Source organism: Pinus tabuliformis, chromosome 4_1, assembly GCF_031772625.1.
Source record: "Pinus tabuliformis cultivar Carrire ecotype Pingquan chromosome 4_1, CPIR1, whole genome shotgun sequence".
Classification (NCBI taxonomy): domain Eukaryota; kingdom Viridiplantae; phylum Streptophyta; class Pinopsida; order Pinales; family Pinaceae; genus Pinus; species Pinus tabuliformis.
The window spans coordinates 163,109,819-163,136,666 of NC_142303.1; positions in this window are offsets into that span (position 1 = coordinate 163,109,819).

Below are 26,848 nucleotides of genomic sequence, written 5' to 3' on the forward strand. Positions count from 1 at the left end.
GTGTCTGGCTTGGCCGTGACCTAAAAATTGGATAATAATATTTTTTATATGAAAAGTTTTGTTAATTTGGATTTGAAAGTCATTTTAAAAAATTTAAATGTTTACATATTTTTGTGTTTAATTGTTAATTTATAAAAAAATATATTATTAATTTTTGTTTTCAATTGTTATTTTTGTTGGTTTTTTTATCAAACACTTTCTTGTCTTTTCTTCTCATTTCACATAGTGTTTTTGTTGTGTTTTATTTGGTGTTTGGTCTTTTGTTTTTGCTCAATAATTTCATATTTTTTGTAGGTGCAATAATGGATGTTCACAAATATTCCATGACACTCAACACATGGAAGTGGGAAATTCCAAATTCATTTAATGTCCCCCTACTTTTTCATTGAGCATGGGCAAGCTTGCCAATTTTCACTTGCAAGATATCTAAAAATGTTAAGTAGCAACCAAGACCTCTCTTTATTTCTCAATTTGGTTATCCTTTTACCAAGTGACCCTTGTGGTTATGTTTCCTCCACCTTAAATGTTCACCTTTGTCTTCTTTATTCTCAATTTGGTTGTCCTTTTACCAAGTGATCCTTGTGGTTTTGCTTCCTTCACCTTGATGTTCACCTTTGTCTTCCTCTAGTGTAAGGATGCAGATTCACAAACATTCCATGTCACTCATCTCATGGAAGTAGGAAACACCAAATTCATTCAAGGTCTCTTCACTTCTCATGATAATGTGATAATAGCACATGAGACAAATGAGCCTAGTGCTTGATAATGTGATGATAGGTTTTTTGTTGTGCATGAAAAAATAGCATGCACTTCAATGCCCATTGAAGTCAAGCTTTTCGATCTAATGCGAGACTGGGATTGGATAATGTGACAATAACATGAGCCAAATGAGCATAAGATTTGATAATGTGATGCTAAGGTTTGTGATATTCATGTAAAGCCTAATATCAAAGTTTACAATGTCCTTTAATCTCCATTAAAGTGAAGTATTTAGACATAATGGGATATCATTTTCAAATGAAGTGACCCACATGTATCCTTTTGATTGTAGATTTGAGTTAATTGAGGTTCAATGGCCATGCTAAATAATTTAATATACTTTTAATATTTATATTTTATATTTTCATCATTGATCTATAAACTGTCATGGATATCTCATTGGACAATTCATCACAACAAATCTTCTAAAATATATTAGAAAAATCAAAATCTAAACTATGAGGATTTATTTCTCCTTAGATTCTTGGATATGTTAATTATTGTTTATTGCGTATGTATGTAAATGATAATTATGCAGAAAATAGAGAACAATGAAATAAAACTCATGAACCACAAATTAACACAAGATATAACCTCAAAAACCCTTTTAGGAGAAAACCCAACTAGAAGGTGAGGTTTCTCTGCTCTTTTTCTCTACATGGAAAATAGATGCAAGTACAAAGAGAGAGACTTGTGGTGCATGGAATGCTACAATGCACAAACCATATCTATTTTCTCTCTCCTCTCTCTACTCCACTCTCGTCTACTCTACTCATCTATGGAAAAAAATGCACTCCCATAAAATGGAACCCCTTTTCCTCCTAGTGGCTCGATTATAACACAACTTGATAGCCTACTAGTGGTTATGTTTCAATCCTTCAACTCTTAACTAGAGTTACAATATGGAGTCTTCTAAAGTATTATTCATCGTGATGAGGTGGTTAGCCCCTTTTCCATGAATAATAGGGGATGAAATGTCATCCTCTCAAATTATGGTGGTCAAAACAGGAAGGTCATCTTCCAATTGACATAATTTTTGCATACATACTCCAATTGAGATGATTCTTATGTCATTGGAAAGGTATATGTGTGTAAGGTTCCATGCTAAAGTAGTAAAGTTTTACTAGCCCCATCAAACTACTTCTACAAGGTTTCTAGACATTAATTTTCCAAATTAGGTACCTTTAAGAAAAATGGTCCTCTGAATAGGAGGGAAGAACATAACATTGATAGAGTAAGACTAGGGGAGAGTAATATTATCGCAGTAATAACAAGGGAGAGAATTATAATTACAAGGAGGCTGAAGTGAGGAATCCTACTACAAAAACTGAACTAAAGGGAACATAGAAGCGAGAACCAAAATTCCAGATTGGAGAGATTAGAGATACCATGAAAAGAAGCCAATCCTAGAATGAATTGTAGGGGTTGTGAATTAAAATCCAAACTTGAGTCGCAGAGAACCTTGGGGTGGGTGGGTAGGGGGGAAGCGTCTGGTGTAGGAAGATTCTCTTCATGGACAAAGACAATCCCTCTAGCCTAGGGGAGAGGGTCTAGCCACAAACAAGACAATCTAACATAAGTTCCCTTAGATTGAGAATGGTTAAGATCCTACCTCTTGTATCACTTATCCTTATTCGATGATGTCCTTATGTTTTTGCTCCAGCGATTAGCTCCTCACTTGTTAATCAAACACCTGAAACAAATAGACAAGAAACCAGTGCACACATGATAGCATACAATATAGTTGAATCTACTTAAGAGGCTAAGGAGTCTTAAGCTACCAAATAAAATATTGCAATTGATATAGGAAACAAAATATCAGTTGTATTAATATGACAAAAAGGAAAGTATAACCTTCACCTTAGTTTTGTAGGTTTCCTTCGATGGATCCGGATCCCAAGCATCACTCTGACATCTCCTCAAACACCTCAATCATGAGAGTTCAAGGTTTTTTTCTTCTTGTTGATACCAAAACATCCTACAAGCTATTATCCCTTTAACAAGTTGTTAACAAACATAAAATAAGAGCTAAATTCAAACTAAAACCAAGCTGCATCCAAAGCTAGCCGAGGTTGGAATATCAGGGGATTATATAGGCATGCGAGAGGGGATATGGTTCCTCTTAAGATGGGAAGAAGCCTTATCTCTTAGGTTAGTTCCTTTTTAATAGGGGAAAGGAGCCCAAATAGTCTCTCTTAGCTCTATCTCAACTAACCATTTACTAGACCTCTGCCCATGAAGCTTCTAGATCTGGAAGCTTCGATTCTATTTTTAAAAACTTTTCAGAAGAGGATCAGTGTGGGTAATCAAGGGATAAAAATGCTGATCAATACGAGGCTCAGTGTTATTCTCAACAAATCGGTGCGGGGAAGAAACTGAGGGATAACGCCAACCTTTAAAATTGGGTTTAAAGTAAGTATCTCTGGAAATGATGTAAAGGGAAAATGTTTTGCATATGGAAAGTGACTCAGAGAGATGTTCTTCATGATAGGGAAGTACACAGGGTTTACTATAGAGGTTCTCCAATATCAAGGAACATGGAGTACAAGGATAGTGGTAAAATGTTGTGTAACAGATGCCCCCTGAAGCATGAAGGCCGAACAAGAGTAAGGGGTGAAATGCTTGATGAGTAGATGCAAGGAACTTGATACTATCATCGGAAAACCTGCAAGTCAAACATACATATACATATCTGAACTCATAGTCATGCCTAATAAATCAAAGAGGCATATAACAATACATGAATCCATGGTATAGGCGCAACTATCCATCAAGAAAAGGATCATGTGCATGAATCCTCGACATGGAGGCAGCCATTCGACCAAGGGGATAAAAAATGAGACCCACGGCATGGTCGCAGCCATCCGTCTAAAGAATCATGTATACAATCATGAATTAATTACTCCTCGCAACCTTGACTTTTGTAATGTGAGCCCAGGGTGTTGCACTCCAACACAACCAAGCCAAAGTACAAATTCTAACACGTGAATAGACGCGCTGAAGTCGAACATGCTAGAATGTCACTTGATTACCGGTCAATGATGTGAACAGTTAACAAGTGTGAGAGAAACCACCAATAATGACAATGGCTCTCAAGGTACTAAAAACACAATTCACAGAGTGTGAGTAAGGAATTGAAGTTGAACACTCATGAAATCATTTAATCGAAGGCCAATGATGAGGACCTATCGTCGAGTGCGAAGAACTTGCCATTGAGGCATGAAAGCTCTAAGGTACTGGAAGGGAGTTTCTAGATCAACTTCTTGGATAATGAGATGAAGTCGACAGGAAGTGATCTATCGAAGGAAGGTCATAATGAATGCTTCATCATCAACACGAAACGAGAAACACAATGAATGAGAGTAATCCAAGATGGTGACATATGATGAGACAATGTACAAGTAGGAAGACTTCTCTTGAACATGTGAATGACATGACTCCAGATTGTGGCAGCATTTGACATCATAGGATCAGAGGTCATGGTGACATGGCAGAGATCATATGAGAGGTTTAAAATGGATAACCCAAAACCTAGGGAGGCAAGTGACAGAGTGAGGATGTCCCAAAACCTGACACGAACAAGAGATGAGTGTTAATGTTCAAGAGCGACATGCTACCTCAAGTGAAGAATACAAATGATGAAATATTTCCAATTTTTCCCCACCATTTCTAGTGAGTACCCCAATTATTTTTATGAAAGCTTGACGGGGATAGCATATGCTTGTAATATAACTCCATCATTCATATGGATCCATCCTAGTAAGTTTTAAAAGCCCTAGGAAGGAGTAGCTCAGTCTCGTCATAATGACAAGTCCTATGTCGTTTAAACTTTTAACGAGTCTGACAAAGGTGAAACTTGACATCTTTTTCATTTTTAGAGAGTTTGAAAAAGACATGAAAAAGGAAACTCCAAAAGGTCCCTTTTCGTAAAGTTGTCCCTCGAGCTTGTAAATGTAGAAAACAAGACTTGAGAGAACCTCCTAGCCATGTTCGACTAAGGTGTACCTTTTTTGTAAATAGTTTATCCCAACCCAAAAAAGGGGTAAACTTATACTGGGTAAACAATGTTTCAGAACCATTTATGAGGTCAAATCAACAAGAGATTGTCAATATTTTCGTGTTTTGAGAGTTAGAAAAGAACTTAAAGTAGACTCCCCATTTTTATTCACTTTAACGAATCTAAAGGGAAAAAATACTCGGCAATCTTTTCAAATTTTTACGAGTCAGAAAAGAGCTTAAAGGTGACTTGTCCTCAAGGAACGAGTCATATAAGGGGTAGCAACAGGTTCTGGTTAAGGGGGAACTGCTCGAAACACTGAAAGGTTAAGAGGCTAGCTAGCAAAATCACTCATTGTTGCGGTTCCTCCGAAAAGGAAAAAAAAACAAATGAAAGCATATGATTGGCCAAAGAGATGGTGGCAATGGAATGAAATAATCAAGGCTCATATAGCATAAATTAAATGATAAAAATGGCAATCACGAGATGCAAATTGGGCACGGGTTCATTTTTACACAAGCTTGAACCATGGGGACTTTGCTTGAATTTGGTTTCATGTTTACACAAGATTGAAACGAAAAATTATGCTTGAGTTTGGTTTCATTTTTACACAAGCTTGAAACAAAGACAAACTATGCTTGAGTTAAGTTTGCATGCCCCCCGACATTGTGACTCAATTCTAGGTACATGGCCCCCAAGCTTCATTTCATTTAGCTAGGTGGCTGGAATGAAGGTTCACTTTCAAGATCCAGGAAAGACTCGACTGAGGTTTTATGAGATCTTAATCAAACATTGGATTTGGAAAATGGAGTTGTTTCATTTTTTAACGAGGTTGACACAGTAAAATAACTATCCTCATATCCTTTGTTTCATTTTTTAAGGAGCTTGACATAAGACAAGGAACTCTTCTCCAAGGTCCTTGTTTCATTTTTTAAGGAGCTTGACACAAGACAAGGAACTTTGCTCCGTCACTTTGTTTCATTTTTTAAAGAGGTTGACACAAGACTAGGAACTATCCTCAAACCCCTTGTTTCATTTTTTAACGAGCTTGACACAAGACAAGGAACTATGATATGGCACATGTTCATGGGCCATACGAGAACATGGCTCCCAGGAGGTCCTCACTAGATGGGAGAACCACGCTTTGGGAGGAATACATGTCAATTGGTACCAATGATAGATCGGGTTTGAATACCCCCAGTACATAATGTATTATACCATCTGTGTGATCATCAACAAATGTGGAGACGAAATAAGTAGCCACATAATTGACCTGTGGCGGGGAGGGTACTACTTTCAAACAAGAACTTATAGGGGACGATGGTTGCATAGGAGGCACTTGGTGACCAATGAATGGCAATTGATCAATGGTCACTATTGTCCCTTTGTGTGGAAAACAAACCACACAGAAAAGTGAATAAACAAGATATCCCATGACATAAGCATAGTCACGTCTAAGGAGAATATTGAAATCTGAGGGACCTTGGACTACCATCATGTATATATAGACGATCTTTCCTCCCAAAGTAATAGGGAACTTTAGAAGGATCCTTAAGCACTGATTAGTTCTTCCACTGAAAGCCAATAGATTCTTGGTGACAGGCACAAGCTGTGGAGAACCCAAAGCTTGCTAAGCAGTAGAAGAAATGATGCTAACAGAGGCACCTTCATCTAATATAGTGCCATGTACTACCATATTATAGGCTTGTACTATGATATGGAAAGGCACATAAGATGGAAGGCAGAAAACAATCAATTAACTCCAATCAAAAGGAACGACAAAACTACTTGGTGGGGGTATCATAGGATTGCCCCCATGCTTTACAGGAATAAGAGAAGGACTCTCCTGAATAACCAAGATGGGAGGGTCACTCTTCAATTCATGAGAATATGAGGAGATGAGAAGAACATGAGTAGTATGATCATCACTCTCTTCGGAAACAACGTGAATGATTGAAGGTGGCGTCAAGTCACCACTCTTTTCGATTAATGGTTGGTGAGGAACAGACAAAGGAGGGTCATGCTTAGGAAGAGCAGGACAGGCAAGAGATGAATCTAATCCAATCACTTTAACAACTAAGAGAGGGTGAAAAGAAATTCTCTGATAACCAACAAGGAGTTGGGCTTGACGAGTTGTAAGGTTTTCCAAAATTTTGGAAGCTTTATCCATAAGAGGATAAAGGTGAAGAAGATGCTTCCCTGCACATAACCTATAGGGGAATCTAATCTTGCTATTCTTCTTACAATCATTAGCTGAAGGTGTAGCATCGACATGATCTCCATAGGTCGATAGGGATGGTCGATTCAAGTCTTGAGACCACACCTCTAAGACTCTGGGAATGCGAGGGAAGTCTCGAAGGAGATGGTCACCCTTACATAGCTTGCAAGGGAATATGAATTTTCATGGAGGATCAGAAGGTTTGTCGATGGGGAGTTCATTTGGAGTAACAACCACATGGTTGGCCTCTCACTTATCTGAATTTTTCTTCTTCATCTTCTTCTTATTCTTCTTAGCCTCCTGGTTACTAGATTTCAAACTTTCACCAGGCGAAGTAGAAGAGGAAGGTGAAGAAATAGGGGAAGAAGGTGAGAGGTCAACCTTAGAATCAATGTGATGTGGCTCAAATGAAGGAGATGGTTGGGAAATGGTTGGGACACTCAGGACTACCGAGGTCAAAAGCAACTAGATAGGTAAACCAATGGTTAACCCAAGGAGGGACAACGCCGCCATATAAGGAGCACCAGAGTTTCCAAAAGAAGGAAAAGGACCAGGATTCCCATCCAAGGGGAAACCTTGACTGGTAGACTCTAGAAATGTTGCCATTGGAATTGACCCTAAAGAATCACTAAGGAAGATAACTTTAACCAGGAATATTTCATGGGCAATTAATTTTGAAGATATTGAAACAAAACTTTTCCTTTTCATATTTTAAGAGTCAAGAAAAGAGCGAAAGGTGACTCTATTCTCTTTCGGAGTTAACAAGATTGAAAGGACCAGTGCTCGATGATATTTTCAAATTTAAAGGGTCAGTAAAGATCAAAAATGACTACTTAGAGTACTCTAGGCATAAAGGATTACTAGGTAACCGTGAACTGCAGAATACCTCCCGATGAACTGAAAAGCATGAGCAGGCAATCTCCCCAAATGCTATGTTCGGTGTATCACATTTACAAGGTAGTAGACTCGGCTTACTATGGATAAAGGATTGTAACCTATAGGGGTCTCCCTTTATATACATGACGATAGAGGGAGCACAAGTCTATACTAGCGCTATCTAAGGTTAATAACAATTTCTAGGTTATATGATGTCGGAACACATCTCTAACCTAGACCACTAAATGCAAGTGTTAAGTTTCAATGATTCCTTAGGTTAATTCAATAAATTTTAACAGTTTATCTTGAATTAGGTTTCGATTTCAAGGCCCTATCCCTGTCATATGAAAAACTCCTATATGCCGCCGTATGAGAAAAGAAATATTTCTTCAATGAAATATAACAATAATTGAGGGATAGAGAGCACACAATCAATGCAACAATCAAATAATGAAATCTTTCAGTAATACATGTCCTAAATGCACTTAATCTTCCCTTAATGACAAAATAAGTTTCATTTCATTTCTCATGCCTATGTTGATGCAATTCTAGCTTCTCAATAATGTTACTAATGCAATATTTTTGCTTAAGTAAACTAGAAAGATGTTCTTATTTTCATAAAATGCAAAATGAATCTTTCACATAGATCATTTTCAGTGAAAATTTTCACAATTCTGAACAAACATGCTTCGATCAAATCCAAAGCATGATAAATGAAACTAAAAGCAACTTCTTCCTTGAATTGAACAAACCAAAAACATAAATGATTCAATTGACAAACCAAGCAATTTAATCTCTGCTCAGAAAGAGAAGAGAGACACTCGAAATAAGAGAGTAAATGAGACTCTTTCACTCATTTAATTGAAAATGAAGCAATGAAGATGTTGCGACTGAAGGATGGATTAAATGAAGTAGCAAATCAGAAACTTAACACAATGAGTAAACAAACAAGTGAACAGTATTTGACCTAGATGCCCTAGGGTCATAAGAACCATCCAAAATCTCAAAAAATCAAGCAATGAAGCTTCAAACCAATCAATCAATTAAACCTAGCAAACAAAGCATCCTAGTCATCTTAGTTCATAGGGAGAATAGATGTAGACAGGCCAGGAAACAGAATCTAGGAGAAATGGTGGTATGACAAAAGTTGTCACAAACCATGAGATGAAGAACAATCCAAAGAGAGGGATATGCTCCCCAATGGAGTTGACAATTTTTGGTGTAGGAATATTCTCTCTGTAGACAAAGACAATCCCTCTAGCCCAAGGGCATGGGGGATTCACTACGAGAGCAATACTATAGCACGTAGGTTCATATTGGGGGATATATAATGAGGAGAAAATGACATAATATATTGGGGGATATATAGGGGATAAAGGATTTTTATATTGACAAGTATAAAAAATGGAGCTCAAAGTTAGTGAAAAAATATAAAGGGGTATAAAAAATGTTAATGAAAAAATGGATACCTAAAATATCTAGTGAAAGTAGGGGTTTTTTAAATTGGGAAGGTGTATTGGGTTTATATTGGTAGGGGGTTAAATAATATGATTTTTAGAGGTATTTTCCAATATGTACTCAAATTAAGGGTATTGTTTAATATTCCATAATTGCATGTGATATGTCAGAGGTTCATTGAGTGAACCCCCCATGCCCAAGGGAGAGGGTCTAGCCACAAATAAGACAATCTAACATAAGTTCCCTTAGATTGAGAATGGATAAGATCCTACCTCTTGTATCGCTTATCCTTGTTTGATGATATCCTTGTGTTTCTGCTCCAGCAATCAACTCCTCACTTATTAATCAAACACCTGAAACAAATAGACAGGAAACCAACACATACATGACAGCATACAATAGAGTTCAATTTACTTAAGAGGCTAAGGAGTCTTAAGTTACCAAATACAATATTACAATTGATATAGGAAACAAAATATCAGTTGTATTAATATAACAAAAAGGAAAGTACAACCTTCGCCTTAATGTTGCAGGTTTCCTTCGATGGGTCTGGATCCCAAGCATCACTCTAACATCTCCTCAAACACCTCAATCATGGGAGTTCAAGGTCTTTTTCTCCTTGTTGACACCAAAACATATTACAAGCTATTCTCCCTTTAACAAGCTCTTAACAAGCATAAACTAAGAGCTAAATTCAAACTAAAACCAAGCTGCATCCAAAGCTAGTGGAGGTTAGAATAGCAGGGGATTATATAGGAATGAGAGAGGGGATATGGTTCCTTTTATGATGGGAATAATAGTTATCTCTTAGGTTAGTTCCTTTTTAATAGGGGAAAGGAGCCCAAATAGTCTCTCTCGGCCCTATCTAGACTAACCATTTTCCAGACCTTCGCCCACAAAGCTTCTAGATCTAGAATCTTCCGTTCCATTTTTAAAAGCTTTCAAGAAGAGGATCAACGCATGTAATCGAGGGATAACAGTGCTGATCGGCACAGGGCTCAGTGTTATTCTCAACAAATCAGCGTAGGGCTCAGTGTTATTCTCAGCGAATTGGCACAGGGAAGAAACTGAGGGGTAGCACTGACCTTTAAAAATGGGTTTAAAGGAAGTATCTCTAGAAATGATGTAAAGGGAAAATGTTTTTCAGATGGAAAGTGACTCAGAGAGATATTCTTCATGATAGGGAAGTACACAGGGTTTACTGTAGAGTTGCTCCAAGATCAAGGAACAGGGAGTACAAGGAAAGTGGTAAAATGTTGTGTAATAAGGGGGGTAGTGACGTAAATGATGATTGAGAGCCAAAATCCTAGAGAGTTGATGGCAAGCGTGAATGTCAAGGATTGCATTGTGCTTGTTGCCTAGAGGTTGCAGATTTGTATTGCTATTCCACTGACATTGTCTCCATGTTTTAAAGGCATCGATAATTGATCGTAAATTTCCTTGAGTGAGATCATAAGCTATCCCCCTCTACATGAAATAATGGTGATGCCCTCAACCTCGCAGAGCCATTAATTCATGTGTTATTCTTATAGAGTGAAATCTATAGATCCATAGGTAATCCATCATATTTCACATGATTGAGTTTGATGGCATTAAATATTGTTGATTATGATACCCATGTTCACTATAGTTGACCATGTCAACAATAGTCAACTATAGTTAACATGTGTTAATGTATAGATTAATTTATAGTTAAAACATTCTAAATGTGTAGATTAATATATTATTAATGTGTCACTAATTTTACATTAAACTCTTACTAATGTTATTTAAATGTTATAACACTTTTATTAATGTTATATTAATATGTTAATGTTATTATATATATGCCTTAATATTATATTAATGTCAAAATTAAACAATAACAAAATATTAAATATTAAATATTAATATATTGATTATGTATTAAGTAAGTATTATATTAATGAATTAATTGTTAATATATTAATTTTTTAATTAATATATTAATGTATTAATTAATATTTGAATTGATTAAACAAAATACTCAAAATGTGAACAAAATAAATCGAGATGAATAATGAAAAAACACCCAAACTGTTTATGAGATAAATAATGACAAAATAGCAAGATGCAGACAAATAGGAGAGGGACACCAGTAGTTGGACGCCCCCCATGGACCCCTCTAAACGCCACATAGATGAACATGGTGGCAGTATGACACATCTCCCCTACATGCGGCCATGCGTTAGGCAATTATGTGATAAATGTCGCGTAGATTTGGGCGGGTTAGGGTTTTCATTTGCCGTGGGTTTTGGAGGGTTATCGAACCACCGTGTTATTTTATTTGGGTCTAATAGTTGAGCATTTGGTGCCCCTGATACTTGCACGACCATGCTATAATGTTGGTCACAACCATCACCATTCTTGGAATTGTGGAGAGTGGGTTATGGGGCATGATGGTTCCTAGTTCGTCACGTTGTTCAGTTGTTATCTTGTGTTTTATTTGGTTTACTTGAGAATTTTTTCTTCCTCATCACACACCGAAAACTGGGGATTTTCCTCTACTTGGTGTTGGACATGGATGTTTTGTGCTCCGAAGGGTTTATTTGTAGGTAGTTCGACATTTTTCAACAAAATTTGGAGGATTTATTCTGTTTTTTGTTGGTTTTTCACAAGTTTAACCCCACCACATCTTTTTGGCCTCCTTGTATGTCTTGTAGGTCACTATGGGTGAGTTGTAGCTAAGGGTATTCTTGCTATTGGCGTTCTTATGGCGTTTTGGCATTTACGAAGCACAACAAATTCTTCTACAGTAGGATTTTAATCCTACCAGATTCTTCTGGCTGTATTTTTAAACACATTCAACTGTATGGATTTTGGTTTCCTTTGAATTTTTGCTACATTTTCTTCTATGTTTATGCATTGATTCAGGAATTATAGGTGGATTCTTGCACATGTGGGTTTTTTTGCATTACAATTTTGCTTCATGTGGAATTCGAATTTCTATTGGTAGTTTCAGGTTTTGCTACATGTGGGTTTCAATTTTTTAATAGCGGTTTAGGGTTTTGTAGATGGTGGCTATTTTTCTGTGACAAATGGTGGCTATACTTTCTGTATTTTTCAGTAATTTTCTATGATAGATGGTGGCTATTTTTTTGTAACCCAGTTTGCTAAATAAAATAATTTTTGTGTGTGCTATGATTTTAGTCAAATTGCTACAATATATTTGATGTAGTTGTTGGTTTCTTGTGTTTAGATAGGAAATTAATTGTGTTTAGATTGGAAAATTAATCGTGGCACTGTAAGGTTGAGTGTAATTTCATAACATTTTCAGGGCTTAATTGCACTTATATATATGAAGCGGTTTCACACATTTCTATGAAAAAATTATGAAGCACCTTAATTCATTTTTGTGAAAATTTCATTGAAACAAAAAACTATTGGGAAGTCATAGTAATAGTATTATACAAGAATATTGTATACAGTTTGTTTCCTATTAGCCAATACTATTAATAAGAATATGTTTTTCTTAATATGTCAATACATTAGATTAATATTTTGTGTACTATGAATGGGATTCACAACCTTGTAATAATATTGTGTTATGTGAGGTTTTGAAGATGGATGTTGTGATTAGAAGAAGTGTTGAAGCACTTGTTGTCATTTTAATTATTTTGTTTGGGAGCACAATTGTCAAACTATTTAGGGACTTGATATGGAGGCCTTGTACATTCCTTGTTATGGAAGTAATATATCATTTTTTCCAAAAGGTAAGAAATTAATAGGAATACTTCATTTTATTTGTATCCTTAATTGAAACTGACACATGCTAAGAAGGTAAGAAATTCTTTCATTATCAAGGTCCTTATAGTAATATGCTAATGTAAGAAATCCTTAATGAGATGATAGGGTACTGCTTTCATGGAATTGCAAGGCCAATATCATAACATAGTGAGGACCTTTAAAAACTAGCACATGTTAAGAAGGTAGTCCCTTAATGAAAACTGCATTCCTGTGTTTAGATAGGAAATTAATTATGTTTAGATTGGAAAATTAATTATGGCACTATAAGGTTGAGTGCAGTTTCATAACATTTTAAGGTCTTAGTTGCAGAGAGGAGTCTTTCGGATTAATCACATTATTAGGATTGCACTTATATATATGAAGTGCTTTCACAGATTTCTTTGAAAATTTTATGAAGTGTCTTAATTCATTTTGTGAAAATTTCATTGAAACAAAAAACTATTAGGCAGTCATAGCAAATATTGTCATAGTAATAGTATTACATGAGAATATTGTATACAGTTTGTGTCCTATTAGCCAATACTATTAGTAAAAATATATTTTTCTTAGTATGCCAATACATTAGATTAATAGGATATGTACTATTAATGGGATTTGAAACCTTGTAATAGTATTGTGTTATGTGAGGTTTTGAAGATAGATGTAGTGATTAGAACCATTACTGAAGCACTGGTTGTCATTTTAATTGTTTTGATTGGGAGCATAATCATGAAACTCTTTAGGGACTTGATATGGAGGCCTTATGAATTCCTTATTATGGAAATAATATATCATCTCTGCTATAAGGTAAGAAATTAATAGAAATTCTTCATTTTATTTCTATCCTTAATGAAAATTGGCACATGCTAAGAAGATAAGAAATCCTTTCATTATCAAGGCCCTTATAGTAATATGATAAGGTAAGACATCCTTAATGAGATGATAGCGTACTACTTTCATGGAATTGCAAGGCCAGTATAATAACATAGCGAGGACCTTTAATTATTGGCACATGTTAAGAAGGTAGTCCCTTAATGGGAACTACCTTCTTCTGTTTAGATAGGAAATTAATTGTGTTTAAATTTGAAAATTAATCGTGGCACTGTAAGGTTGAGTGTATTTTCATAACATTTTCAGGGTTTAATTGCACCTATAAATATGAAGCATTTTTGCACATTTCTATGAAATTTTTATGAAGTGCCTTAATTCATTTTTGTGAAAATTTCATTGAAACATAAAACTATTGGGTAGTCATAGTGAAGCAACCTTGTAATAATATTGTGTTCTGTGAGGTTTTGAAGATGGATGCTATGATTAGAAGAAATGTTGAAGCACTGGTTATCATTAGTTTTTATGAGAGCATAATCATCAAACTCTTTAGGGACTTGATTTGGAGGCCTTATGAATTGCATAATGTTGTCAAGGTTGAAATCAATGCCTGATTACATTTGGTAATTGTTTATGCTCAAGAGAGACATTTTCTATTGGTATGGAATCTATCTAAGGTTGTATATTTCAGAATCTGAGCTAATCAAGGAATCTTTATCAAATAAATTCGGTAACTATGGAAGGGAGACACCCATGCCCTTTGTGTTGGATTTATTAGGGCAGGGATTTATTTTTATAGATCATTTGGGATGGGTGAAGCACACGAGGATCATGAGCCTTGTAATAAGACTTGATAATAGATGAAGAACTTTTTGTCAGTCATTATTTTTGAGGTTGAGGGAGTAAACACATAAGACAACATCAAAACCACTTTGGAAGCTGGGATCTAGCCTTGCCAACATCAGAGAGGGATCTCTTTGTAAAATTTAGCTATGTTTGATGTGAATGTTAGGTTAGTTATTACTACACTAATTATTTTTTATTGGATTTCTTGGTTGATTAAATTATTATAATTCCAATGGGTTATGGAGTCTAAATATTAACTAGATCTACATAAAATTTTGAAGGAGTTTCACAGTACAAGCTAGGTTGCACTAGTTGGATCTTTCAGAAATTTAAATGAATAATGAAACAGAAGAAATGAAAGATTCAGTAGAAACTAAGGAGCAATTAAGAATTCCTTAATTTGACTTCAGTCGAAAACATATAAATTACTAATAGCCAGAATAGGGTATTCTGTATAACATATCCTATTCATCACGGTTTCTATTATGTAATTAATATTTTTAGAAATAACAAAGAAAAGAGACAATGATTAAACACATGAACAGAAGAAAAACATCACCAATTCGTACACCACATGAATCCTGTGAAGAATGTCCTTGTATTATTGATGCTTCTAGCAACTTGGAAATTACGATTCGCAGAGGAAAATTATATTCAACAATCAACATTTCTTACTTCAAATGATGAAGTATTTATAAAAATCCTAAACTAAAATATCTTGAAAAAATATCAAGATTTGTTACAAATATCTCCAACTGTATTACACAAATAGAATTGAAATATAGGACATTCAAAACTAATGAATCTACTTGGCACTATCTTTATGGATTTTCGGTGAAAAATAAGAGCAATTCGAATTTTGTAGCAACTCTTATTTGATGAGGTGGCCTCCAAGTCACTAACTGTCTTTGAGATTTTTCCTCCTGAAATTATGAAAAATAGGGTCCTATAATACCTTTGTATATCCCAAACCATAATATATTTTAGAAAATTGAGAGAGGTTTTTGTGAATTATGATGTTGGAAACAAAAACCTCTTTCCATTTTTTAAAATTAATTTCCATCTACTCGGAAACCGAATTTTAAAACACTGAATGAAAACATGAAAATTCGGGAAAATATACCTATAAAGGTTCATTCGAATCTCCCAAACCATAATAACTGTTATAAAATGGAGAGAGGGTTTTGTGCATAAGTATGTTAGAAACAAAACACTCTTTCTTATTTTTAAAATTCATTATCAGTTGTTTGTAAACCATGTTTGAAATTATTGTGTTGTATAAGGAAAAACATAGTTTTACTTGACCATGAAATGAACATATGACATGGAGGCGAGAGGTGACATGGAGGTGGGGGATAATGTGGAGGAACATGGTTGGTAGAAATATAGGTGGAAGAATAGGATTAGAATATGAGGAGGGACATGGTGGGTGGACGTTGGCGTGGGAATAGTTAGGCAAAGGATACGTGACGGTTGAGTGGAAGTGGGGGGTGACATAACCGGGAAGGAGGTTTGCGACAAGGAGATGATATCGCTTTCGAAGGAGGGTAGAGGATGATTGTGGTATTAGTGAAGGGGGGTTCGAAATATTCTAAGGGAGACATGTAGTAGCAGGGCCCGGGGTAAAACCACTACTTTCAGACCCCCACCCCACCAATAAAGGGAGATAAGGCGAGGGGGTCCGAATTAGATCAGGTGCCATCAGATCGCATGTGCGCTAAATGTTGGGCGCAAAATATGTGCGTAGTTTAATCACATATGACAAATCGCCTTTTTTCGTTATCAATTTTACAATAAAATCAAAGCTATAGTACCAAGGCCTTATTACAATTTATTTAATCACATTACTATAACAATTTCTTGACTAAGTATTTGAAGGTTTCGGTACTTCAAAAACTAGTGTCACCTTAAAATGTATCTAAGACTATTGAATATAGGTATGCCAAAAACTAACAAAATAACTATATCATAAAGTAAACCACAATTGAACAAAGTGTGTTGTGAACTAGTACATTAAATTGTATGTTCAACCATATGTGAACTTTATATTAACCATGCAATGTATTGCATCCTTACAAAATCCACATTGTGATGTGGTTCCAAAAATTGTCATGCCACCCCTATGCTTGATGGCCTCCATTTCTTGCATTGGCCAAACTTGTTGAGTTTCCTGCCCAAGCCAAGTATGGTGGCATACCCAAGATTGGCTTATTAGGATGTGCCTAAATGTTGGCATATGCTTGAGTCCAATTTTCTCCTTGTAGCCATGTAGGGACTAAGTACCCCAAGTATCAACTTGTGCTATTAACCCCAACATTGGGTGGAGGTGTCCTACATTCACACATAGGATTTAAACTTGCACTAGTAGGGGTATAAGAGGTGCGCATAACCCCTAGCTGATAGCGGGGGAATTGGATGTTAATCAAGTCTTGGTATGATGGTCTAAGATTTGCAATGTGGTCTAGAGTGTTAGACATCACCTTGTTTTCCTCAAACTAGCTTGGACCATAGTATTCCATTTTTGTCACCCCTCCTCATTTTTCCATCACTTGTTGATGTTAGGAAAAATACTTGGGGGTGGGGGGGTTGAATCAATATTTTAATTCAATTAAAACTTTCAATTTCTTATTCAGAGTTATGTACACTAATGTTCTTCATGCAACTAGTGTATGTAAGTGACTTAAGCAAATCAAAATAGCATATATCCTGTTTACTTAATTTGTCATAACATTCATCTGTAAGTTAGCTTAACAATTGCATTATTAATTCATTAACCATCTAGTATGTAGTAAAGAACAAATAATACACGACACATGAACAACACACATAGAACACCAGGGTTTTAGGTGGAAACCCAATGTGGGAGAAAAACACCATTGTTGTTGTCTCTGTCTTCTTTCTTATCATAAAATATTCATTACATTTAGTACTGGTGTAAACTCTTACTAGTATGCAAGCACCCACCTACAGGAGGCTACAACCTCCACTCGTTCTCCAGCACCCACTGGAAGAGAGCTACAACCCCCTGATCTTGTTTACTAGCTCCTACTGAAAGATAGCTACCCCCACTCTTAAGGTTGCAACCCTCAACACCTTTTGGACTAATTTTCAGAATGTTTCAGACTAGATCCACTTATAAAAAAAATCATCAGACAACATGTAGGCCACTTTTCATCAAATTTTCATACTAGACCCACAAAAACAATAAGTCTAAACCAATATCCAAACTGAAATATTAAAAAACAAATATGAACCACTGAATCTTTGAAGCATCAAGTCACTAAATCTAGAACCCAAGCAGAACAAATGAACTTCATAGTATATACGCCACTGTTCTTAATAGAACCTATGTATATACACACTCCCTCTATATAAAAATTGTGTATATATCTTAGATTACTAAACACTGAATCATTTAGCTCATTGTAACACTGGACTACTCGCTGAACCAGTCATAGATCATTGAACCAATCACAGAACACTGAGCCAATCATAGATCACCAAACTGTGGCATCATTACCAACCAATATTCCAATCAAAAATCAACCCAACCAACACTATCAGGCATAGATAATAGAGACATCATTGACATACATCAACAAATAGAACATACATCATCAATAGTTATCATTAAGTAGCACTACAAACCCTGACTAGATATGGCTCATAATATATACACGATCATTATTAAGAAAATTGACGTATATACAAGCTTGTACTGCGAGACACCTGCATACAGATCTCAACATAATGAAGAACACTTCAGGGAATATATACATGACTATTCATAAAAAAAACCTGCGTACATATATGAAATTACTCAAAAAATCCTTCACTACAAACATAACACATACGACACGTACCTTACTGTCAAATCACAGATCACATCATCACTATAACCATCGATATTGCATTGTTAGGTACTTAAACATTTGCAACAAGCAAATCAAACAATCATATATTTCAACATGTTTTCATATCTTTCAAGTCTGAGTCCTCTCCTTGCTTCCTAGTGCACCACTATTTCAGATCAAATGACATATGAATAACTTATTTACTTGCTCACATAATACCTTGATCTCCATCATCTTATATAGCCTTTGCCTTCGCTAATAACCCAGGTAAATCCTTTGGTAATGTCGTTAGTATTTGTTGATGGGATCAAATAAATGTTTCCACCCCAATTACTATGGGCCAATACCATGGTAATGAACCTTGGTATCCAGATTTCCATGGTTTAGATTTTGTATGCGACTTTTACTTACAACACCTACCTATGTACACGACCCTTCTTCATAGGAACCATGTATACTTTCTCAAAATTCACTAAATTTTAATTTCTCTGTCTATATCCTCTGTAGCATCTATACTAATTTGCATGAGTTCCAAAATCATCATACTGTCACACTATTGACATCAAGTAACTCTTTATCAAGCAGGTTTCCATTAAGGAGAACACATTGGCCATAATTCCAACAGTTGAACCTTTCTTTCCTCCCTCTCTTGTCTTGCCAATTATTTTTGATGTTCCTTATCTTCCCTTGCTTTTTGCCTTTCCAGCCTTTCTTTTTCCTGAGCTTTTGTTGCTGCAATCCTTGCAACTCTCTTTTCCTTGGCTAACTCCTTCTTTCTCTAATTATATTCCTGAAATTCAATTTTTTTTTTTTTATGTTCATACTAAAACAATAACATCATATAGTATTCATAGGTGAGAAACTATGAACACCTCCCTCAATGAAGGCAATCTATTATTGAGTGCCTTGATGAGGCCTTCACTCTCTGTACTGGTAGCTTTAGTAATGTACCAAGTCTTTGTTGCTTCATTGACACATGCTCCTTAGGACCTAACATTTTCCTTTCAACCTCCAAGACAACTAATTTCCCCACATTGTTGTCTTCCTCTGGTAATTCATATTGAAAATCCTCTTCTTCCAGTGATCCATTGTCCACAAAATAATGAACAAGTTCAATGTTCAACCCTACTGGTTGTGAAGGCATGTCCATGCTTTCCTCATTAGCGAATGGCACATTATGTGCATTGATATTCATCATGTCCTCTGATAACCGTAATGTTGGGCTTACCTTGGTTGGCATGCTCAATTGCTCCTTGTTTAATCCTGTTGCATTATCATTTGAAAAAAAGTTGCATTGTCATTTGCATGATCAACTGCCTCATATGGAATATCACATGCAGAATTGGCAGGTGGTTCAGTGGGTGTGACATTCTCCATGCTATTAACAATTGGCTCATTACTGAACTGTGTCTCACTCGTATGTTCATCATCATCACCATAGAAGTTCCTTTTATAAAGGGACATCATACCTTCAACAAGAATAACATCATCCTGCCCATCCACATATTCTTAGGCATCAACATGGTCCTTGAAGACCTATGCTTCTTAACCTTCCACATCAAATTCATAGCAACAATTAGTATTGTGCATAAGAGCATCAACATTTAGTGGCCATATACTAGTCCTCCTAAATTCAACGTTGACATTAGAAGGCATGAGAGCCCTTTCAAATGATTTAATTGCAAGTTCAGCTAGATCAAACCTTTTTACCTCCACCCCTGGATTATTTTCCATCCATGGAGCTCACTCGACCCTGAAATAGTTCTTGAAAGGTCCAAAGACACTGACATCAAGGAGTTGCAATCTATGAGTGATATGAGCTGACAATGTTAACAGGTCAATGCCCAAATTGCTAGCCTCCTGAATTATCGGCACAACCATGTGGCTTCCATGACCATCTAAAATAGTTTTTTTTTTTAGGTGAGTCACCACCTAGTACAAATGCAACAAAGTGACAAATCCAATACAAGAATAGTTCCTTTGTAATCCATGCATGGTGATGTGCAACCATGCAGGCACTTGGTTCACAATTATGTATATAGTTTTTTAGTCGAATTTTCCTTTGAATAGATAAAAAGCTAGGATTGAAGAACTAATTGCACTGACACAACAAAGAATACTGATCCACTCCCTACTCTTAGGAAAAATATTAGGTATATTTCTACTCCTTATCTTAGAAATTACCCGCATACCACAATTCCTTCCTGCTTGTAAGCTTGTTTCGTCACAGTTCCATATATGGTATGGGGCATATGAGCGTTGCTCATATGCAGTAGAAAGAGTCTCATATAACTTGGAAACAATTACATGGCATAGATTTAAATCCCCATCTCTTTCAAGGCCCTTAGTTGTATGTAACACAAGGTCTCGATGCCTTTTTCTAAACCCACTCCACCATGATCTACTGGGAAACCCATCTTTGAAGGGGTTTGGACTCCCTTGACAGATTTGAGCTACTATCTATTTAGGTTGTATCAACTCTAATCCATGTCCCAATTGGGCCTTCTCCTTACACCACTCAACCACCTTATCCTCCTCCTATTTAGTCATAACTGTAACGGGCCCTCTACGCTTTGTATGAGTCATCCCATTTATCCAATAATATATGTTTGAGGTAGAAATCACATGGTTTTTGTAGAGAAATGGATTGAATATCCCCTAAACTCTATTTCATTAATTGCAGCTAGCATGTCTTCCTTTGTCCAACCTCTTATGGCACTCGTCTTCTTTGTTGAACTTGCACCTTGCACTATGGTTGACAGTGACTTTGTGGTTGATTGTAGGACAACATGGTCTGCCACCACACTGTCATTCTCAATGAAATTTTTGGGAGCATTCACATCATCCCCCCTGTCCTCATATGATGAACTGGATCATGGTTACCCCCCTTGGTCCCTCACCTCCTCCTATTCCTTGTACAATATGCAATAGAAATTCTTGACATGGCTATAGCAACCTATAAATTTACCATGAAATTTTGATTAAAAAAATGTTAATTTTTCTCAGTATCTTACCAGCTATTCATGCATTATCAAAGGCATGGAATTTGATATATATTTTCAAGGTATACACGTTTGATATGCCTGATCCAAAAAATGGAACATAAAAATTTTTGATCTCAACATTAACCCAATTGGACCTGCTAATCTAACCAAACAACAATCCCAGTTCACTACTCATTATACCCTAATTACTACAGGCTGGAAGAACCAAAACCCACTAAGCCTCTAGCCAATTACAGGTACACAACTCTTGCAAATAATTATAGAAAGAATAATACACTATCAATATAGTATTAGCAGACAAGGTAATTTATTGGGCTTTGTAATCAATAGGAAACAACAATCAATGCTTTAGCTATGTATAATAACTTCAATTTAACATTTCCTTTTGTTGAATTCGAGGACTGTTTGTGGTAATCCATACGTCCCTAAATAATTTTGGTTACAAATAATTGAAATTTATTTATCTCTGTGGTTAGATGATCAGATGATCAAATAAAAAAAAAATTGTAGTTTGAATCTTCATCACAATTACTTCTTTGATAGGTAAAATTATATGTGTGGAATATAAATGAGGTGTATAAACAATAACATAGCTTGTACCAAAGAGCATACATCACTAGATTTTTTTTTTCTTGATTTTGCTCAGTATTCTTTTCACACCAATGCATATTGTATGTAATGGTAATTGGTGAATAGTTTGTGTGGAATTGGGAATGTAATTACATAGTTCTTGTTTTTTCTTCCTATAGGTGATATATTATTGTGTAAATATTATGGGAATGCTCTTTTATCAGATGTTTATTTTTCTCCTCAGAAAAGATTTCCTTTCAATAAATGGGAGGCCATGATTTGGTGATGTCAATGATACAGGTGGATGTTGGTATCCACCCTCCTATTACACTTGGACCCCCACCACCGTCTCTTTTAGTTTTTCAATTTCCTTGATTGTAGCATAACTTACTATTTTTGGAAGTTTTTCGGGTCCTGAAATTTCAGAGCCATTTTGAGGCCCTAAACGATGTTTTTTTGGGAAAGTTTGGGCCAATATGGATTTTAGACTGATGTTAGCCACTCAAAATTTGTAGTCCTCGGATAGATATTTCTAACGAGGTATTGTGTGTGTGAAACATAGATCGCCAAAATTACAACCCTAGGAAGTTGATGTACCAATTTACCCAAACAAGGCCCATAGTTTTGGCGCTTCATCTCCTAGGGTTAGGTTTTTGGATGTTTAGGGTTTTGCATTGTTTCTCAATAATAAATAGGCCTCTGAGCTTCTTTTTAACACAATTTAGAGGCATGTAGCCGCCACATATCTTCTTAGAGATAAGCTATCATCGCCCGAGCTAGTTTATTTCCATTCTGTATGTAAACATATTTCAGTTCTTTGATATTAATGAAATGAAGTTTTATTTCTACTACATCTCTGTGTTCATGTTTATTTCTGTATTTTGTTGCGTTCTTTCATAAGTCCAGATCAGTCAATCCATAAAATAAAAGAGGAGAGGGGAGAATAGAAGACTAGTTATAATGCCTATTTGTGCTGCCTATTCCTATAGGTGGGTTATCTAGGTCTTCAACTGTAACTTTTGGACCTAGAACTGCTTGTGTATCTCTAGTCTATGCTCTAGGTGTTATAGGTGTTGCCTCAATGGATGAATCATATAAACAATAACAACAACAAAAGTAAACAAAATTAACAACAACAAAATCAACCTGATAACACTGTGCACACACTCTGATTATATTTCTCCAGCAGTGGATGAGTAGAATGAATATAACACTGTGCACACATTCTGATTGTATGTCTCTAGCAACTATTGAGTAGAATGAATGTTTCGAATGCAAGTCAGTAAGAGTTGAGGTTGTTTTATAGTTTTTTGATGTATAATTTGATTGGTAGGGAAGATTGGCATGTATTACCATCTCCCAAATTCAAATGTGTGTTATGGATTGATTTGTACTGATAAATTTCATGGTTCATCATTGTGCTTTCCTATATTTAATTCCTAAATTGAAAGGGTTGGTGTCATTTATTGCATCCTGCGAATTAATTCCTTAATTGAATGGTGCCATTTATTGCCTTCATTAGGTTGAATGGTTGAACACACAAGTAGATATGGTTGCCACACATTTCACCTATTCTTGTGCAGGTATTACGAAGCTATGGGAAGTGTTGCTCTAGTGGAAAACCGTGGGTGCTTGTTTGATGGGATAGGTGTACTATTGGATAGAAGTTAATGGAATGTTTTGTAGTGCATTTTGACTTAAGTGGTAATTCAAACTTGGAGGTAGATGGGAGGATGTCTTATCAACTTGTTATGTTAAAGGCTTAGTGTTTGAGAGGCATTGGTTCAGTGATATGAGCCCATTTTGGACATAATTTAATAACTTATATAACTTAATATTAACTATTTATGTGTAATTTATTGATGTTTTATGATGATTTTTTGATGGATGCTTGCAACCAATACTATAACAACCACCAGTCCCTGCACAACAATAAAAGTCTCTCTCCTAGATCCATATAAATAATGACAAAACATCCAAGATATAAAGGAAATAAATGCATAGAAATTTTGGTATAATAATATCCTATATTTATTAGGTCGAATTCTCTTCACGTATTTTCAAATTCTATTAAACCTATTTTTTTATACTAATTCCTAAATAATTTTCCCATATAAATTATTTTTTCAAATTCTATTAAACTTACTTCTTTATATTAATTCCTAAATATTTCTCTCACATACTGTACCTCATCTTTATAGATAAACTTGGCTAATGATAAAATTCTTTTGAATAATGTTTTCCTGAAATGATATAAGACTATCTGTTTTATACATAATCGTGAGGTGATTATATTCTTTTGAACTATGCTTTCTTGAAATGAACAATAATGTTGCTATTGCGCAAATTGTAAGTGCACATGAAAGAAAACAGACTAAAATGACCCCTTAATGTAAAAACAATGTAAACTTTGAAACGGGAACTGATACTGTTACCCGTTTCGTAGAGATAGCAAAAAAATGACCCGATTTTCAAAAGTGGTGATGCAGAATACACATGTTTTTTTTAGAACATGGTTTTTGGAACTTTAATTTTTATTCATGTTCAAGGATGAAATCAAGTTTTAGAATGGTAGTGATTTTCATGCTGATTTTAAAAAGTGAGTATTCTGCATCACACCCTTTTTTTAAAAGACCTATTTTTTGACTTTTAATTTTCTAGTGTGTGAAATGTAAAAAATTATTTTCTAAATTTGATAGTTTTTGAAGTCGTCATTTTATTCATATTTTCTTGTTCTCTATCTTAATTTTTTTTTTTTTTAGGGGGGGTTTTATTGTTTTGCATTTTTAAATTAGAAAGACGATAGTTTGAATTTTAGATAATCTACATATTTATACATCCTTAATTAATTTTTCAATCCACATGAAATAATTGTTTCTAAAAAACAACATTTTTTAACAATGGACATAAAAATAACCATTTTTAACATAAATATAACAAAAAAACTAAACGTTTTGATAATTTTTTGCTAGAATTAACATGTCAAAATCACAATTTTTATACAAAAATATTAACTAAAATTTGTCAAATAATAGTTTTTTTTATGAATTTCATGTCAAAAAAATAATAATAACAACTTTTTTTTTCAAAAAATAATAATTAACTTAAAAATCAATGCGAAAATCACAGTTGTGCTCTCTCTTTCTTTCACATACCAGACTCTTGATGGAAATTTCACCTCTTTTGAACTTTTCCAATCTGAGATTAGCTTCTTATCACTTAAAGCACTTGAAATATTTGTAGGCATGAGCTCAGGTGGAGTTCGTTCACCAATGTTTTTTGAAGATACACCTTTAAGACTCTTTGGTCCAGAAAGATTCACAGAAATTTTCCTTGATGCCATTTTCCTAAAAAAAACACATAAATTAGTAAATAAAAAAACATATTAACTTAAATTAACAACAAAAATATACCATAAATTTTTTATTTGTATAATCAGAATTTCCCAGCCACCTCTAACGGGCAGGCAGGTCGATGGGCGAGCGGGAGGTCAGGTGAGGGATAATGAGACTAAGTGCACAATTAGGCAAGTATGGGCGAGCCCCTACCCATGCGCCCCCCACAACCCCCTGACGACTACATTGAAGCCCCGGCCCCATTAACTTATTCCTCTCACGAGAGATCTCTTGTCTGGATTCACTACACATTAATAATTAAAGTAACACGCCTGATCCAATCTCTAAAAATGATGATGATGACAAATCCCTCGATATGATTACCAAGTTATTGTACTCCCTGCATCCATCAAATCTTTGTTTTCTCTTTGTTTCGCTCGCCAACTCTGTATTTCTTCGTTGTCCATCCTTTGCATGCCACGCTAGATGTTTGTTTTCAGCTAAATTTTCTGTTTGAACGAAGCTTCCTAAGCTTCCCCCCCCTCCCCGGCCCCCCTCCCCTTCCCTCACCCTACCCCTTACCGTCCCCCCACACTCCCGCGCCCCATCCCCCCTCGCCCCCCGCCCCCGCCCCCCTCCATCCCCCCAAACCCCCGCCCCCCCCCCCCCCCCCATCCCCCCCAACCCCTCCCCGAGGGAGTAAACTTGTTTGAATAACAATAGAAAAGGTGTTTGGTTTTTTCAATGCATGGATAGAGAGTGATTTGTTGTTGATATTTAAGTAATGATATTTTGTTTATGATTGAATTTCAACTTAATCTTTAGGTCTTCCGTTGTGATAAGAACACACATGTTTGACTTCATATTCTAGTGTAAAAATGTTGTTTCTACATTGATACATAGCTTAATCTCAAGTCTTTTACAAGTAGTTAAAGTGCCAAAAGGCACATGCAAGGGAGGTTGTGGGCTATTAGCTATAGAGCAATGAATACTACCATAGAGGGACACAACAATCACAAAAGGAGTCATTTGTGAGGAGATAATTGAGACTTAAATAAATATGGATAAGTAGGTGGCAATCTAAAACAACTTAACATATCTTCCTTATTGTGTAGAAATCAATTTTAGTAATGTGATTGCGTGCATAAAATGAGTAAATATTTCCTTCAAACTTAAATCATTTAAACATCAAGCTTTGCATAGATGGTTTGTTTATTGAGTTATCAACATGAATAGTGCATGGTTTATTACCTTTTGCAAAGATTGGCCATTGAAGAAATTTTGTATGAAATGTTTTGACAGCATTTATCCTTCTATTAAAAATGTAAATATTAGAAGATATACTTCCATTATTTTGG